This window comes from Eretmochelys imbricata, chromosome 5 (assembly GCF_965152235.1).
Source record: "Eretmochelys imbricata isolate rEreImb1 chromosome 5, rEreImb1.hap1, whole genome shotgun sequence".
Lineage (NCBI taxonomy): Eukaryota > Metazoa > Chordata > Testudines > Cheloniidae > Eretmochelys > Eretmochelys imbricata.
Window position 1 is genome coordinate 89,283,350 of NC_135576.1, and position 15,884 is coordinate 89,299,233.

The 15,884-nt window shown below is 42.5% G+C and overlaps 1 protein-coding gene across 10 annotated transcripts in view; it reads right to left on the reverse strand.

Annotated features, from left to right (window-relative positions):
- AOPEP (aminopeptidase O (putative)) overlaps window positions 1-15,884 on the reverse strand; it is a 389,108-nt gene that overhangs the window by 75,359 nt on the left and 297,865 nt on the right. The gene's annotated exons all lie outside the window — the stretch shown is intronic.

Consider the following 15,884-nt stretch of genomic DNA (forward strand, 5'->3'; position numbering starts at 1 on the left):
CACCGACAGAGAAGTAAGTCTGCAGGGGTGCCACCACACAGTAGACAAGGACTCAAGCAGGGTAGGCAATACCAGCCAATAATAAAGGAACAAAAACCCTATCCATTTCTCTCTTTATGCTACATTTTAGCAGCCATCAAATTATAATCCTCTGAAAACATTTTTAAATGGTAACACTTGACAGAATAAAAGAACAGCGCCAAAGCTGCTGCTTTTTAATTTTTTTTTTTTATTAAAACAAGTTAAAAGAACTGCTACAATTTCAATGTTTAGATCACAAATATGCTTTTTCTTAAAATACTGGCCTCAAAATATAGCATTTTCATTTGGGATTTTTATGCAATAAAAATCCCATCTATATAAATTTTCACTCCATAATTAAGAAACCCATCAGCAATTTCAAAAATAAGAGAGCTTCTCTTAAGTTTGAGGTCTATGCTAGACTGTACAGTCTATGGGGAAGGGACTCTTCTCTATTACTTGTCTGTACAGCACCTGGCACAATGGAGGCATGATTCTTAACTGGGGCTCTTAGAAGCTCCCATAATTCAAATAATTAGTAATAATAATGCTGTTTCGTTTAAGAAGCTCATGCTTTTCCTTACCTTGCAGGTTTTCCATAGATCCTTTAGCATTCTGCTTTAGCCTAAACGTTCTGACGTCTCAAACAATAAAACCTTAGACTTGTATCTTTCCTCTATAAACTGACTTCAACCCCAAACCTTCCTCCCCTAAATACTGAAGGGCATGTAGACACAAAAAATATTGTCCTCTTAAACAGATTGGGTGTGGCCGTTTGGACGGTGTACATTCCTTCAGTTAACTGAAAATTACGTCAATGACTTTCAAAGGCTCAGTATACAATTGTCTAGGCAAAAAAAAGAAAAAAAAAACTATGCAAGGAATACCCATTTCAAACATGTCATTAATACACTCTGCTAGATCAGAGAATTTATGATGCTGACAAGCCAACTGCGCTTTTAACAGGGGGAAAAGAGTAAAAAGCTTCTGGCACTACGACAGCGGGCAGCACTGAAGTTTGTACAGCGGTGGCTAAAGAGGCCTGCAGCGGAGTTTGATGTGAAGGCCCATTTAAGCAGTCTCTCTGACATCAATTGCACATGAGTAAGGATTTTAGGATTAGGTCCCTTCCCGATACAAAATCACAAAGTAACAATTTCATTTAAAAAAATTCAGATCTATTTACAGGAGCCAGATTAATTCTTCAAGACACATTTTCCTTAATGCTGATATACAACTGTTGTTCTACAGTGTTGTTTTCTGAGATTTTGCACCAATATCAACACATTTCCTTCTATTCATCTACCTTTGTGCATTAATGTGGAAAATGAGCTTATAAAATATTGAGCCATGTAACTGCATAAGCATTCTGATATACCTACGCCATACTGGGGAGTTTTTAATAATGCATAATGGATTACTCAGAGGAAAGTCAGCTAAACATTAAGGGTAAATGTTTATTTACTGAAACACAACAACTTTGTAACAGCTTCTCTTCATCAAAAGCTAAAGAGGATAGTCTCATTTTTTCAATGGTCAAAATCAATCTTTTTTAAAAGTCCTGGATCTTTAATCTTCTTTACATGCAACCACACTATAACTAGTTTAAACAAGCTGCAAAATCTGCTATCAATTCTAAAATGATATTTATGTCTCAAATATTGTTTAAATTCTGTTTTATTTGTGCCATTAGCAGTCAACTAGCTCACTAAAACCTGGGGAAAATGGTACTGCATTCATCTGAAGAGGTGAAAATTGTTGAATCAAAAAGCGCATAGTAGAGTAGGTCGATTTCAACTAAATCTCTTTGGCATAGCAAGCTAAATTTCACAACAATATGAATACAAAAATGTACTTGCACGTGGCATCAGGAGAGACTCTGCAATCTCCAGCTTCTAGGAGTCAGTTTGACTGTCATCGACATTCATACAGTAGGAAGGACTGTGAACACAAATTGTTCTCTAGGCTGAAATGTCAGTGCTGTCTGGTCCAGACTTAGGGAGGCAGGCATGTCTGCTTCTCTATAGATTCCAAGAAGGAATTTTCTTAACAGTTCTACTTTAAATGGTCAATGAAGAACAAAATTCCTATGATGCACTGAGCACTTAACAGTTCATTTTGGCCCTGAAGCACATCCCTAGTTCCCCAAAACGATTGTTTTGTTAATTCATTTAGGGCAGAAGATAAGTTCAGTAACTTGGAACACACTCCACTGTGATAATTTAGCAGACTACTTACAAATTTAATATCTGATGAAAGAAAAGATCTTTAAAACTATTGGTGACAATATAATGTGAGGTCTCACTTATCTCCATATAAAATAAAGTCCTTTTGAAATCTATCACATCGGAAAGAAAGTATCATGTTGCATTATTTCACGGTTACTTCATTGCTTTGCTTCATTTTTAAACGTTAACTAACTCCTTCTAGAAGCTTCCATGCTGCTATAATCACACTAAAAAGCATTGTTGTTTACAGTAATAAGTCTTCTAACTGCTCAGTGATCTCAAAATTGAATGTCATTTACATAAATGCAGGGCAACTGAAACTGCCAAGTCACAATCAGGCTGTGCAGTTTGTTTTTAATGTCTTTCCCATTTAATTATATTAATAGTGGGAATAGCCAGTTTATCAAGTCTGCTTTTTGCTGTATGTTATAAGTTAGTTAGTCCTGGAGCAACTCAGGAAACAATTTAAAAATTTTTTTAACTTGTTTACAAGGTAGGACAGATAAAAATCAATTATTTAAAAAAAAATAAAAATTTTGATCTTTTTTAATTTAAATTGGATTTTTTTTGATAAAATGCTTTTTGAGGAAAAAAACCGAGCTAAAGATACTTTTAATTAAGATACATTATACACCTCTACCCCGATACAACGCGGGTTCGCAAACAACGTGGTAAAGCTCTGACATGCTGCTCTGAGCAGCGTGTTAAGGGTGCCGGGCCGGGTCATTCGATAAGGGGCAGAGGGTCTCGGGGACGGTCAGGGGCTCCCCCCCCCACCAGAGTCTGGGAGGCAGGAGCTGGGGGGCACTTTTGGGGGCCCCACAGTTCCAGAGTGGCCCAGGGGATTAGCTGGGGGCCAGGAGCAGCCCGCTCCGCTTCCCTTGCCCCGGCCCCAGCTGTGTCGCTCGAGGGAGGGGGCTTGGGGAATGGGATCCCCCCCCCCACCCTCACACACCAGCAGCGGCGGAAGTGGAGCAGCCTGGCCCCAGCCCACTCCACTCCGCCAGCTCCCAGCCACGGCGCTCCGCTTCCCACTACAGGTGAGTGCAGGACCTTTCCCCAACCCACACCCACACCCCGCAACACGGCTGGGGCCGGGGCAAGGAAAGTGGAGCGGGCTGGGGCCGCGTAGCTCCGCTTCCCACCACCGGTGAGTGCGGAGGATGTCCTTTCCCCAACCTCCCCGCACTCTCTAGCGACGGGAAGAGGAGCAGCCTGGCCCCAGCCCGCTCCACTCCACCAGCTCCCAGCTGCGGCGCTCCGCTTCCTGCCATAGGTGAGTACGGTGGGGTGGGGGGCGGCGTCCTTTCCCCAGTCTCCCCGCACTCACCAGCGGTGGGAAGCGGAGAGCCACGGCTGGCAGGTGGAGGAGTGGAGTGAGCTGGGGTCGCATTGCTCTGCTTCCTGCCACTGCCGGTGAATGCCTGTCAAGGGGCAGGGGGCGTGGATAGGGCTTGGAGCAGTCAGAGGACAGGGAGCCGGGATGTTGGGTAGGGTCCTGGGGGTGATTAGGGACAGGGGTCTCTGGAGGGGGTGGTCAGGAATGGAGGGAGAGGGAGGGGGAGAAGCAAGTTCAATATAACGCGGTCTCACCTATAACGTGGTGAGATTTTTTTCTCTCCCGAGGACCAAGTTATATCGGGGGAAGCGGTGTAGCTCAAAGATATCTCATCATGGAATAGGGATTATAAATTCTAATTTTATAGTACGAGACAATATAGTCAGGTAATGTTTAAGAAAAGTTTTGTAAATGAGTTCCAATAGTTCATGGATTAGGGACCCAATCTTATGGGGTTCCAGGGGCTTCTGTGTAGATTTAGGTTAATCTTTCTATCTACCCAATGGGACTCAATGCTCAGTCTAGAAGATATCATCAGAGATGCTTAGTTTTGCAGTTCTCAAACTGTGGATTTGTGTCTCCAGAGATAACATGCTTGTTAAACAGCAAAAATGTTTTTAAATAAATAAAATAAATAGATAGAGGTGAGAAATAACAGACCTCAACTCTATTGTCCTTCTGCACATTTCTGTACACAGAGTCAATCCCTTACCTCTCTCTAAAAGTGCAAAGTTTCAAAAAGTTCAATGAATAGAAGATTGTTCACGGTGGAATAGATCTACACAAGGAGAAGAAGTCTGGAGATAAAGGTGAGAAGGGAGGGACAGGCAGTAGGAACAAAAGTGAAACTGTTCGAGCAGCATATTCCAGAAGTCTTGAGGTCTTTCTGAGTGTAGCCTTCACTGATTTGAGATCTACCATACCACTCTCTCACTAGAAGGGAAAACCTATAATGGCAACAGACCGTAAGAGAGACCCAATTTGGGAATATTTTAATGAAGTTCCTCTACCTGTGAGTAAGACAGGCATGCACGCAAAATGCAAACAGTGCAACAAAGAAATGCAAGGCCCAGTTACCTGAATGAAACAGCATCATGAGAAGTGTTCCTTCTCAGGAGGAAGCTGCGTTGAAGATGATGAAAGGAACATGTCTGAACATGCAGGATCATCAGGTTGGTAAACTTTTTTATTTCATACTTCTTTCTTAAGGACTGCCCGTCTCCCCTCTGACCTATTCTTGAATTCTCACGTTTGAGCAAAAAAATATAGTTGTTACTCTATGGTACTATCATTTTAGATGCAGTGGTGATAAAAAATAAGTAGCTGAAATAGGCGGATCTTCTTTTTTACAATTTCACCGTTAAAGTAGTACCGAGTGTCCGTGAATGCAATGAGTAATACTAAATGAGCAGTATGGTAATAATAATTAAATAACTGCATTGACTTATTTTGTTTAGGAGAATCCATCCTCAACATACAGAATTCTGAAGACTGTCCACCTTCAAGATCACCATTTTCTATAGTTTCAGAGTTATCTGCCAATGATAGTGTTTCAGTCACATCATGTATGTCACATAGCCACAGTATATCATCTACAGCAAAAAGAAAAAAAAAATCTCCATCATCCAGAAACAACCATAAGTCTGTGATAAGAACCAGCAGATTACAAAAAGAGGTAACTGATGAAAAAAATTGCCCAGTTTGTTTATGCAACAAACTCTCCTTTCCATACGAGTGAGAACCCACACTTCATTAACATGGTTCAGTCATTACTGCAAACATACGGTTGCAGTGCTCATTTGATGCACCTCCTAGCACAAAGACTTCAGTGTTCCAGAAATAAAGGCTAATATTGTTGAAATTGCAAAATACTTCCGTAACAACCACTTTGCAGCAGCTGCTCTGAAAAAAGTGGGAGAAACCAAGCTAACTCTCCCACAAGACGTGCGAGGCAACTCAGTAGTGGACTGTTTTGAGCACTATATCAAAAACTGGCCTAATCTGATGACAGTTGGTGAACAAAATCGTGAAAAAACAGACGGCACTGTCACAGCCAAAGTTCTCAACATTGGGCTTAAGAGAAATGTTGAACACATGCTGAGTACCCTGAAGCCTATTTCTGTAGCCTTGAACAAAATGCAGGGAAATAGCTGTTTTATTGCTGACGCTGTTGAAATTTGGAAAGAACTGAGTGAGATCTTAAAAAGAGAGAAATATGCAACAACAGAGTTAAATTACAAGCATTAAAAAAACAAATGGGACAAGCACTATCTCCAGCTCATTTTCTTGCAAATATGCTCAATACTCGGCACTAGGGTCAAACCTTACTTAAGTTACAATTCTGCTGAAAAAGAGGAGTTGGTTATCACATGGACATCCAGCAATCATCCATAATGCCAACTATAACAAACTTCAGAGCTAAGGATGAACCAGTCAAGAAATATATGTTTTCTGATTATGTTTTAAAGAAAGTGAACTGGTGGAAGTCACTTAAGGACTTGGATTCAGAGACTGTTGAAGTGATAATTTCACTTTTAACAGCAGTAGCTTCTTCTGCCAGCGTAGAAAGAATATTTTCCTCCTTTGAACTAATTCATTCCAAAATGAGAAATCGTTTGGGACCTGAAAAAGCAGGAAATCTTGTTTTTCCTTTTCAGATTATTAGCAAACAGAAAAATGAAGGTGAAGACGACTGAGTTAGCTGCCGAATCCAATATTTTAAATTTCTCATGTTGACCTGGCTGACAGTCTATTTTTTTTTAAATATTTCATTTAACTAGTTTAGTTAAAAACAATTTTAAAACAAACCTGATTTTAAAAAAAACTAGAATGTTTAATTAAATTCAAAAAGTCTTATGCCTGTTTTGTTAAACTATTATTATTACAACTCAATTCTCATCTAAACCCTGTATCGCCTATGCTGGGGGGAGGCAAGATAGAGAGAGCACAAGTACATTGTGTTTTTTTTCTATTTAAACTCTTCTGGCCTGTCCTCCATCCTCTCTGAGGTAATGACTGGCTTCTCTTATCAGCTCTTAACTACCTCTCAGGTTGATTGTAAACCTTCATTATCAGTTAGGCTTAGTGGGTTCCCTCTCTTTCTTGTGTACATTTTAATTAGATTAAAAAATCATTATTTCAACTCTTGCTCCGAGTGAAACAACCCCTTCTGTCTGTCAGCTGCAATGTTAATGGCTCTTCATTGGATTCACTTTTGAGATAACAACTCTCCCGTTCACCACTCAAATTGAAGTGGTTTCTGTACCATGTGCTCAGCCATTATATCTTGTGTCAATTAAAGCATACCTTTCCTTCCAGTTTGAAATGCAGATTTCTAGTTCCATAAGGAGAGTAAAAACTAAATTAAAAAAAGCAGAGAAATTATAACTTTTTTCTTTTCGATGGAAGTGAATTTAATGCTCACAAAAAGACCTAGAACTTTTATCTACAGAACACCGATATCTACATACCAGGTACCAACACACAACCTCACCCTGAAACAGGGGGCCACATTTAGGTATCTTCATATCTATCTCATTGTTGGTCTTTGCTGAAACAGCCAACAAGGATTCCAATTAATACCATCTATGATTGTGACTTTTTTTTAACATGGTCTACTGTCTATTATGACCTGGATGAAGACTAGTGACTTATTTCACATAGATGAGCAGCCATCAGATGCAATTACTTTTGGCCATTACCAGTCTTGGCTGTTTTCAAACCAAGAGCTGAAAGGCTTTTGTCATATCATTCCTTTCAGCCAATCAGTCCTGTTATCAGAACTGCTAGCATACTTTGAAAATATTTAGACTGGAAACAGATTACATTCAAGAGAGCAACTCTTTCTCCAATGGGGTCCTCTGCACTACACAAGCCATCCTGAGAGATCCATTACAGTATATGCCTTGCCCCATCTTTTATTTCACCCAGAAGAGATTCAATTTTAAGGCCACCTTTCCTCACCAAAAGATAATTTGACAGACCCTTTGGCATCTGAAGCGACTGACTTCGGTTGCTACTGAGGAATGGAAACTTTCTAGATCTGACATTACACGACAAGTGTGGGTCAAAACCAGACAGAAATGAGGTCAGAGGGAAAGACAAGAAGAGGAAGGACACGGGTTACAACAATAACACCACATGACTATTCAGCTGAGAAAGACTTGTCCACACCTTGATGGTCCCATACAACAAACAAACAAATCTCTTCATTCCTCCATCTCTTCTCAGATACAAGACAGTAGAAGTGAGTGCTTGGAAGAGATATGAATCAGACAAGGGACATAGCTTAACTGTATGTTAATTACATGGCCTTCAGCACTGTAGTTGGAAAGTAAAGGAAAAACTTCTGTGATAGATTGTTTTTTCTAACGGACAACCTATTCTAAATTCTCAATTACTTAGGGACAGTCTTCACTCATTGATATATATATGTGCTTTCCACATCCAACTCTCTGCATAAGTTTTCATGAGTGATGAACCTGAATACTTGGATGTGAATATCTAAACAGTATTGTTACATTTATTAACCTAAAGTTCAGTTATTGTAGATTATGTACTATATGTATTTTAAGAGATTAAAACTAAACTTTGTATTTGTGGATAATCTAAGCACTATACCCAGATGTACAGACACTCTTTCCTTAGCCTGTGTATTATATAATTTTAACATTAGCTTTAATAAAAATTTTAAATCTGAGTACCCCCCAATCAGTACTGGATTCTCCCCCCCTCCCCCCCCCCATGTGACCGCTTTCTGAGAGAAGAACACACACAGGGTATTGAGATAGGTGAGGGAAGGAGGGAGGGAAATAGGGAAGGAGACCAAGTCAGAAATGCAGGCATGGGATGTGTGATGTACAGGCTTGAATGCAAAGACAAGACGACTGAACTTGATGAGCAGTGCAGTGCAATGGATAGGCTTAAAGGTTAGGTCTCATTCCCCAGAATTACCCACTACTGCTAACACTGGTGCAGCACAATGAGGAGGCTGAGAGCCAATGGGTTGTGTACACACCACCTTTCAATCCCCAAAGTTACTGACTCTGGCTAACACTGGTGGAGCCCCTCCGGTGGCCGTAGCACTAACGTAAATTCTGCTTCGGCATTTTTACCACTGTTTTCTAACAACCTTGTGTTGTCTAATGTCGACCACGGTCTCATCTAACACCTCTAATGCATAGCATATTTTTGGTGCTAAATAAAAAAAAGTGCAGTAGTAAGAGAATGATCATTTCCAAATTTAATCTAATGTTGTGCCCAATGTACAGCAGAAGTACATTTCACCCCAGGGTTTTCATTAGCACAGTGATGCAAAAAATCCAGTGGAACCTACCATGTTGGCAGGAACAACTCCACAACACAGTAACACAATTTTCATGATATACATAGAGAACAGACAACAAACACTCCATTTTTGCTGGTATGAGATGGCCACTCCCAATGCCACAAAGGAAGAAATTGGCCAAAGCATTTTAAAATTCAGTAGCCAGCAAGTCCACACAAAAACTGATCCAGGTGTATAGCACATCAGGGTGTGCGCGCGCATGTGTGTGTGGTTGTGCGAGAGAGAGAGTAAAGTGCTGCAAATAATTACGAAGAAAATAAGAGGGGTTTTTTTGTGTGTTTTTTTTAAAAGAGTGGAACAATATCATCTTGGCAAAGCCCCTTCAACTCATTCCACAAATAAAACTTTCTGTAGCCTGGCTACATTTTGGACCCAACAAAGAAAACATACATTAGAATGTTTTGTATCCCAGCTGCTTTTTCTGTCAGTCACATGCTTCATAAAAACTTCAAATAATTCTTGTCTTGTAACCGTGCCTAATTTAATATGAAAGTCAGAATTTCAGCTCAAACCCTTGGGGGCACTCAGCTGGGTGACTGTTAAATCTTTGCCAGTACTTTGGAAAGAGTCAGGACTGCAACAAACCATCCCATGCACTCCCATAGCTCTAACTAAGCCAAGATGGTAATAAATTCAATAATCTGGAAAAAAGCCATTTGCACAGTACTAGTTTATAATATATCAAGGACATCCTTGTAAAGGCATCTTTAGCTTTACATATTTTCTCTTTACCCTCTCCCTACACCCAATCGCTTAGCATTAACAACACAACACAACATAATTAAGCTGCCAAATTCTTCTTACCTGTAACTCGAAGCTAGTTTACTTTTATGCCCTACTTTGGAGCATTCAGCAGGCCAACAATAGGGCCAGTTGTAATACTCCCAGATGAGAACAGAAGCCTTCCCAGTGGAATAGGCAGGCATCTGACCAAAAAACAAACAAAAAAACCCTTCAACTTTCCTTTTTTGCAATTCCTTTCCCCCCACTCACCTCCTCTTCTCTCCTTCTTAGCCAAGACACTGAATGGATTAGCAAGTGTTGTTAAATAAGTTATTCATGCTGATGATGGTTTAATTGTTTTTAGGCCAGTTGTTTTCAACCTTTTTTTATTTGTGTACCCCTAAAAAATTTCAAATGGAGGTGCAGACTCCTTTGGAAATCTTAGATATAATCTGTGGGACCCTCTAGCGTCCATGGGCTACATTTTGAAAACCGCTGGTTTAGGCACTCTCCACTTTGTCACTTGTATTTTCCCAATAAACTAGTGTATCTGTAAATATAATAAATCAACACTACCATACCTTTATCAACCTCTCTCTTAGTTTTCCAGTTTTTTCTTTATTCCATGAATGCTGAACTACTTTATTTTTTAACCTGCACGTGAGCAACCCAGAGTTCACATTGCTATGTCCATAATCAGTTTTTCATAAACATTTCACAGACGCACTCAAAGTGTTATGGGAAATTAAAACTCAGTACACAAAATACTCTCCAAAAGCAACTCTTTTCATGGTAGACTCTGTGGACTAGTGTTCTCTTTTTGTCACTCAATCAAATATGGTACAACCCCAGTTTATTCAGGAATATTTAAAAAATCTTCAGATAAATAAGCTTTCGGATGATTTGGGAGAAGGGGAATTGACACACTGTAGTGTGCAATGCTGCTAGGAGATGCAATCAAACATTGGTTAATTCATGATTTGGAAATAACTGCTTGTACTGCAGAACAATTTAAATGAACTACTAAAACGATGGAGTTTGGGACTACAATCAAGTAATGTTTTCCTGTACCCTCTAACCACTTGTCATCTTTTTGAGCAAAAAGCAATGCTCTCGACTCATGCACATCTTTCAACCCATCAATCTTGCTATGCTTTATAAACACTCATTTAGCCTCACAGGTAGTTAACTATTCTTCTCATTTTAAAAAGGCAGAAACTGAGGCAAAAAAGCAAATGCTGCTCCTCCCTCTGAGAGCCTGGTGTGGCTCCGCTGCATGTGATAGAGAGGGAAAAAGAACCTCATTCAGTTAGTCTGCACTCAGTGAACATCACAGAGTACAGGTCTGTGAAGGCTCACCGTGCTACAATGCAAGAAATGGATTTGGGGGCAGAAGGCTAAGGAGCAACACAGATCCATCAAGGGATTCAAGGGGTGGGACACATCAGCTAAAGCAGCAGCAGCAGCAGCAGCAGCTCCACTGCCTCTGGAGTTACAAAGGAAATCAAGTGGCAAAAGCCAAGAATAAAATTTGGAACTCCCCATCCTGTGTTTCAACCTTTTAGGCCATCCTTTCTCCACAATAAAAGTGAAGTAACACATGCAGAGGAGGATTCTGAATCCTTTCTGCACCATCACATGTCAATTAGGGAACAAAGAAATCTCCCCCATTCCCGGTTCTCATGCTGTTTGCAGGAATGGCTACCTTACAGGGTGTCTATAAAAAAAATGATTATTATTATTTTTTATGAGAATAGGCTATTTGCCTATCGCTCAACCCCAACCTGGAAGACCAGTGGACTGCTTTTTGTCCGATCCCTACCTTTTACCTGTCTGGCCCTAGCAGCAATTAAAACTCAAACCGGCATAACTCTTGTGGTCATTGGAACACACATTTCTTCACACCATGTCAAGGTGCAGTTTCCAGGGAAGATAGTATTTGATTACAGAGCAAGCAAGTGATGTGGGGTTTTAACAATAATCACCCCACTGGATTACAATGATCCAAACCACATATTGTGTTTGATTTAGATCCAGAACGAGAAAGATGATTGGTACCATACCAGTAGAAATGTGAAAGGACTGAAATAAAGTAACACAATAACTACGCAAAAGACAAACTGCCCCGCCCCACCCTACCCCACCCCCAGCTAAAAATATACACATAGTACGCCATACAAAGAGCAATCCAAGTAAATACTACTTCTTTTAGGGCTGACCAAGGGATTACTGTTACGTGAGGGAATCAAGGTTGACTTTTTAAAAATCTAAAAATAATTCTAAGAATGCTTCCTGTCTCAATGCTTTGGACAAGAGAAAACAAATGAAAAGGACTTACAGCCTACAAGCCATCTACGTCAGCGGTATTACACAACCTCCCTTTTAAAAAACATACTTCAAACAAATTCCTATACAGGATGCTCACAGGCTATAACTGACTGAAAACAAGTGCAAGATATGAAAGACATTCTGAAAGAAAAAAAAAAAAGGCTTGTTTTCAGCCCTCTCTATGTCCCTAAAAAACTGTACAGGAAACTAAAAAAAAGTCTAATAGTCTGACCAACTACTTATGATGAATTTTAACCCTCTGATGATTTAAAAAAGGAATAATATGTGCCTCTAACTTACTGTAAGGCTGCAAAATCAACTGAGGAAGGAGTTACATAAAATCACAAGACATTCACATTACCAAAATCCCAATGTGTATATTTCTATTTTATAAAAAGAAAAGGAGTACTTGTGGCACCTTAGAGACTAACCAGTTTATTTGAGCATGAGCTTTCGTGAGCTACAGCTCACTGAAGTGAGCTGTAGCTCACGAAAGCTCATGCTCAAATAAACTGGTTAGTCTCTAAGGTGCCACAAGTACTCCTTTTCTTTTTGCGAATACAGACTAACACGGCTGTTACTCTGAAACCTTTCTATTTTATGTATTTGTAAGACACGAGCCATTACTTGGAAGAAGTATATAATTTTATACAGTACAGGATTATTAAAATATATCTATCCTTCCCGCCCTTAGCTTTCCCTTATTTGGTATGTCATGACTCTTCCTCTTAAATCTCCCTTCTATGCCCAGCCCCAGTCCATTCACATGCACTTAGGCCTTGTCTACACTTGCAAGATAGGGCGCCCAGGGCTGATTTAATGCACTCTAACTCCTGAGCCGTCCACACTGGCAAGGCACGTAGAGTGCCCGGACTCTGCAGCTGGAGCGCTCCTGGTAATCCACCTCCACAAGAAGCATAAAACTTGCTGTGTCCCAGCTGGAGCACCACTGTGCCAGTGTGGACGCCTTGGTCTATTAATGCACTCAGATCAGCCTTCAGAAGTGTCCCACAGTGCCTGGTTCTAGCCACTTTGGTCATAATTTTGAACTCTACTGCCCTGCCCTCAGGTGACCAACCTTTAAATTCCCTGGGAATTTTGAAAATCCCCTTCCTGTTTGCTCAACCAGGTGTGGAGTGCTCATAGCGAATCTTTCCAGGTGACCATGCCTCCACGTGCCAGGCGATCCCCAGTATGGAGCAATGGCGAGGTGCTGGACCTCATCAGTGTTTGCGGGGAGGAAGCTGTCCAGTCCCAGCTGCGCTCCAGCCGTAGGAATTACGATACCTACGGGCAGATATCAAGGGCCATGATGGAAAGGGGCCATGACCAGGACACAGTGCAGGGTTAAGGTCAAGGAGCTGCAAAATGCCTACCACAAAGCCCCTGAGGCAAACTGGTGCTCCAGTGCTGCCCCCATGACCTGCCGTTTCTAAAAAGAGCTGGACACAATACTTGGGGGAGACCCCACCTCCACTCCGAAGACCACCATGGACACTTCAGAGACCATAGCTGCACAGAGTTCAACAAGGCAGGAGGAGAAAAGCGGGAGCAGGGGTGCTGAGGAGGAAGGGGGCCCAGAGCCAGAGGACGGCTCAGCATCCCTACATGCATGCAGCCAGGAGCAGTTTTCAAGTCAGGAGGAAGGTAGCCAGTCGTAGCGGATGGTGCTTAGGGAAGAACAAACAGCAGAGGAGGTGCCCGGTAAGTGGCTTTTATTTTGGGAAGGTAGCTGTTTGGTGCGGGCTCTTGGGGCGAGGAGGGTTAGGGCTGCGTGCATGCCTAGATGCGGAATAGGGCGTTGATGTGCTCTCTCACATCATGGTAATCGGCCTCAGTAATCTCTTCAAAGATCTCATGCAGAAACGGGGCAATCCGGCTGCGCAGGTTCGTTGGCAAAGCTACTCTGCTCCTGGTCCCAGTAAGGCTAACATGTCTGCGCCACTGTGCCATGAGGCGCCGGGGGGGACCATTGCTGCACACAGGCAAGCGGCATAAGGATCAAGATGAAAGCAGCATTGGAGTAGAAGACCCTCCCTTGCTTCCCAGGTCACCCTCAGCAGCGAGATATCTTCCAGGACGAACTCATCCTGTGGAAAACGTGGGGACAGTGTTCAGAATAGGGACCCTCTGCAGCTGTTGGTTCTCCCCAAGGCACAGAACCAACCCCAATGAAGTCATGCAGCAGTCCCTTACTGAAAATCAAAAAGTACAGGAGTGGTGGGAGACTGAAAAGAGGCACGCCCAGCAGACTGTAGATCGCCGGCAGGAAAGCACACAGAGTGGGTCATAAGCACTATAGAGCAAGAAGTGGACTCGATACAGGCGCTCACAGCAATGCAGGTGGAGCACATCCACGCCTGCCCCCCCTGCAGCCCTTCTCCCAAAACTCTTTCCCTTGTGCCCCCGTGTTACCACCAACCCACTTCTCCCAGCACCCGGTTTCTTACCACCACCAGCTACCTCCAACACCTGTAGCTTCACCACCCAGCCCTGCAAACTACAACCCTTACCCACTCCACTCAACCCTCATCACCATGCATTTTAGCCAGCCTGAAGGGCAGCACTCATTGCACAGCACTCCACACAGGAAGGCTGAATGTGATAACAGAACATACGCAAATCTGTGATTTTCCCATTCCCCACCCCGCCCTCTTCCCTCCTCCCACACAGCACAGATGTGTCATGCCATTTCTGTTTCCCCAGCAGTTGTGTTTCTTTTCAATAAATGAATTTTTTGGCTTTGAAAACATTCTTTATTGCACTAAGTAAAAGATACCGTAGCCCAGGAAAGCAACAGGCACTGCAAGTCAGTGCATCATACATAGCAAACACAGATGCCTACTAGCATTGGAACCACTGCACTTCACTCCTGTGCAGGGCACCAAACATTACTGGTGGCTTTCAGCATCAAATTGCTCCCTCAAGGCATCCCTAATCCTTATAGCCCTGCGCTGAGCACCTCTAATAGCCCTGCTCTCTGGCTGTTCAAATTCAGCCTCCAGGTATTCAATCTCCGTGGTCCATGCCTTTCACCCTTCCCTTCACAAATGTTACGAAGGATAGAGCATGCAGCTGTAACCATGGGGATGTTGTCATCGGCCATGTCCAGCTTCCCATACAGATGGCCAAAAGCACACTCCACAGTCATTCTGCACTTGCTCTGCCTGCTGTTGAACCACTCCTTGCTGCTGTCAAGTTGCCCCGTGTATGGCTTCGTGAGCCATGGCTTTAAGGGGTAGGCGAGGTCTCTAAGGATCACAATGGGCATTTTGACTTCCCAGATAGTGATCTTCTGGTCTGGGAAGTCCCTGCTTTCAGCTTCCTAAACAGGCCAGTGTTCCAAAAGATGCGTGCGTCATGCATCTTTCCGGACCAGCCTGCGTTAATGTCCATGAAACGCCCACAGTGAACCACAAGCGCCTCGAGAACCATACAGAAATACCCCTTCCGATTTATGTACTCGGAGACTAGGTGGTCTGGTGCCAGAATTGGAATATGCGTCCCATCTATCACCCCTCCGGAGTTAGGGAAACCCATTTGCGCAAAGCCAGCCACAATGTCACGCATGTTGCCCAAAGTCACAGTTCTTCTGAGCAGGATGTGATTAATGGCCCTGCAAACTTGCAACAACACAATTCCAGTGGTCGACTTTCCCACTCCAAACTGGTTAGCGACCGATCGGTAGCTGTCTGGAGTTGCCAGCTTCCAGACTGCAATAGCCACCCGCTTCTCCATCGGCAGGGCAGGTCTCAATCTTGTGTCCTTGTGCCACAGGATGGGGGTGAGCTCAGCACAGTCCCATGAAAGTGACTTTCCTCATCCGAAAGTTCCTCATCCGAAAGTGCAGCCACTGCTCGTCATCCCAGACGTGCATGACGATGTGATTCCACCACTC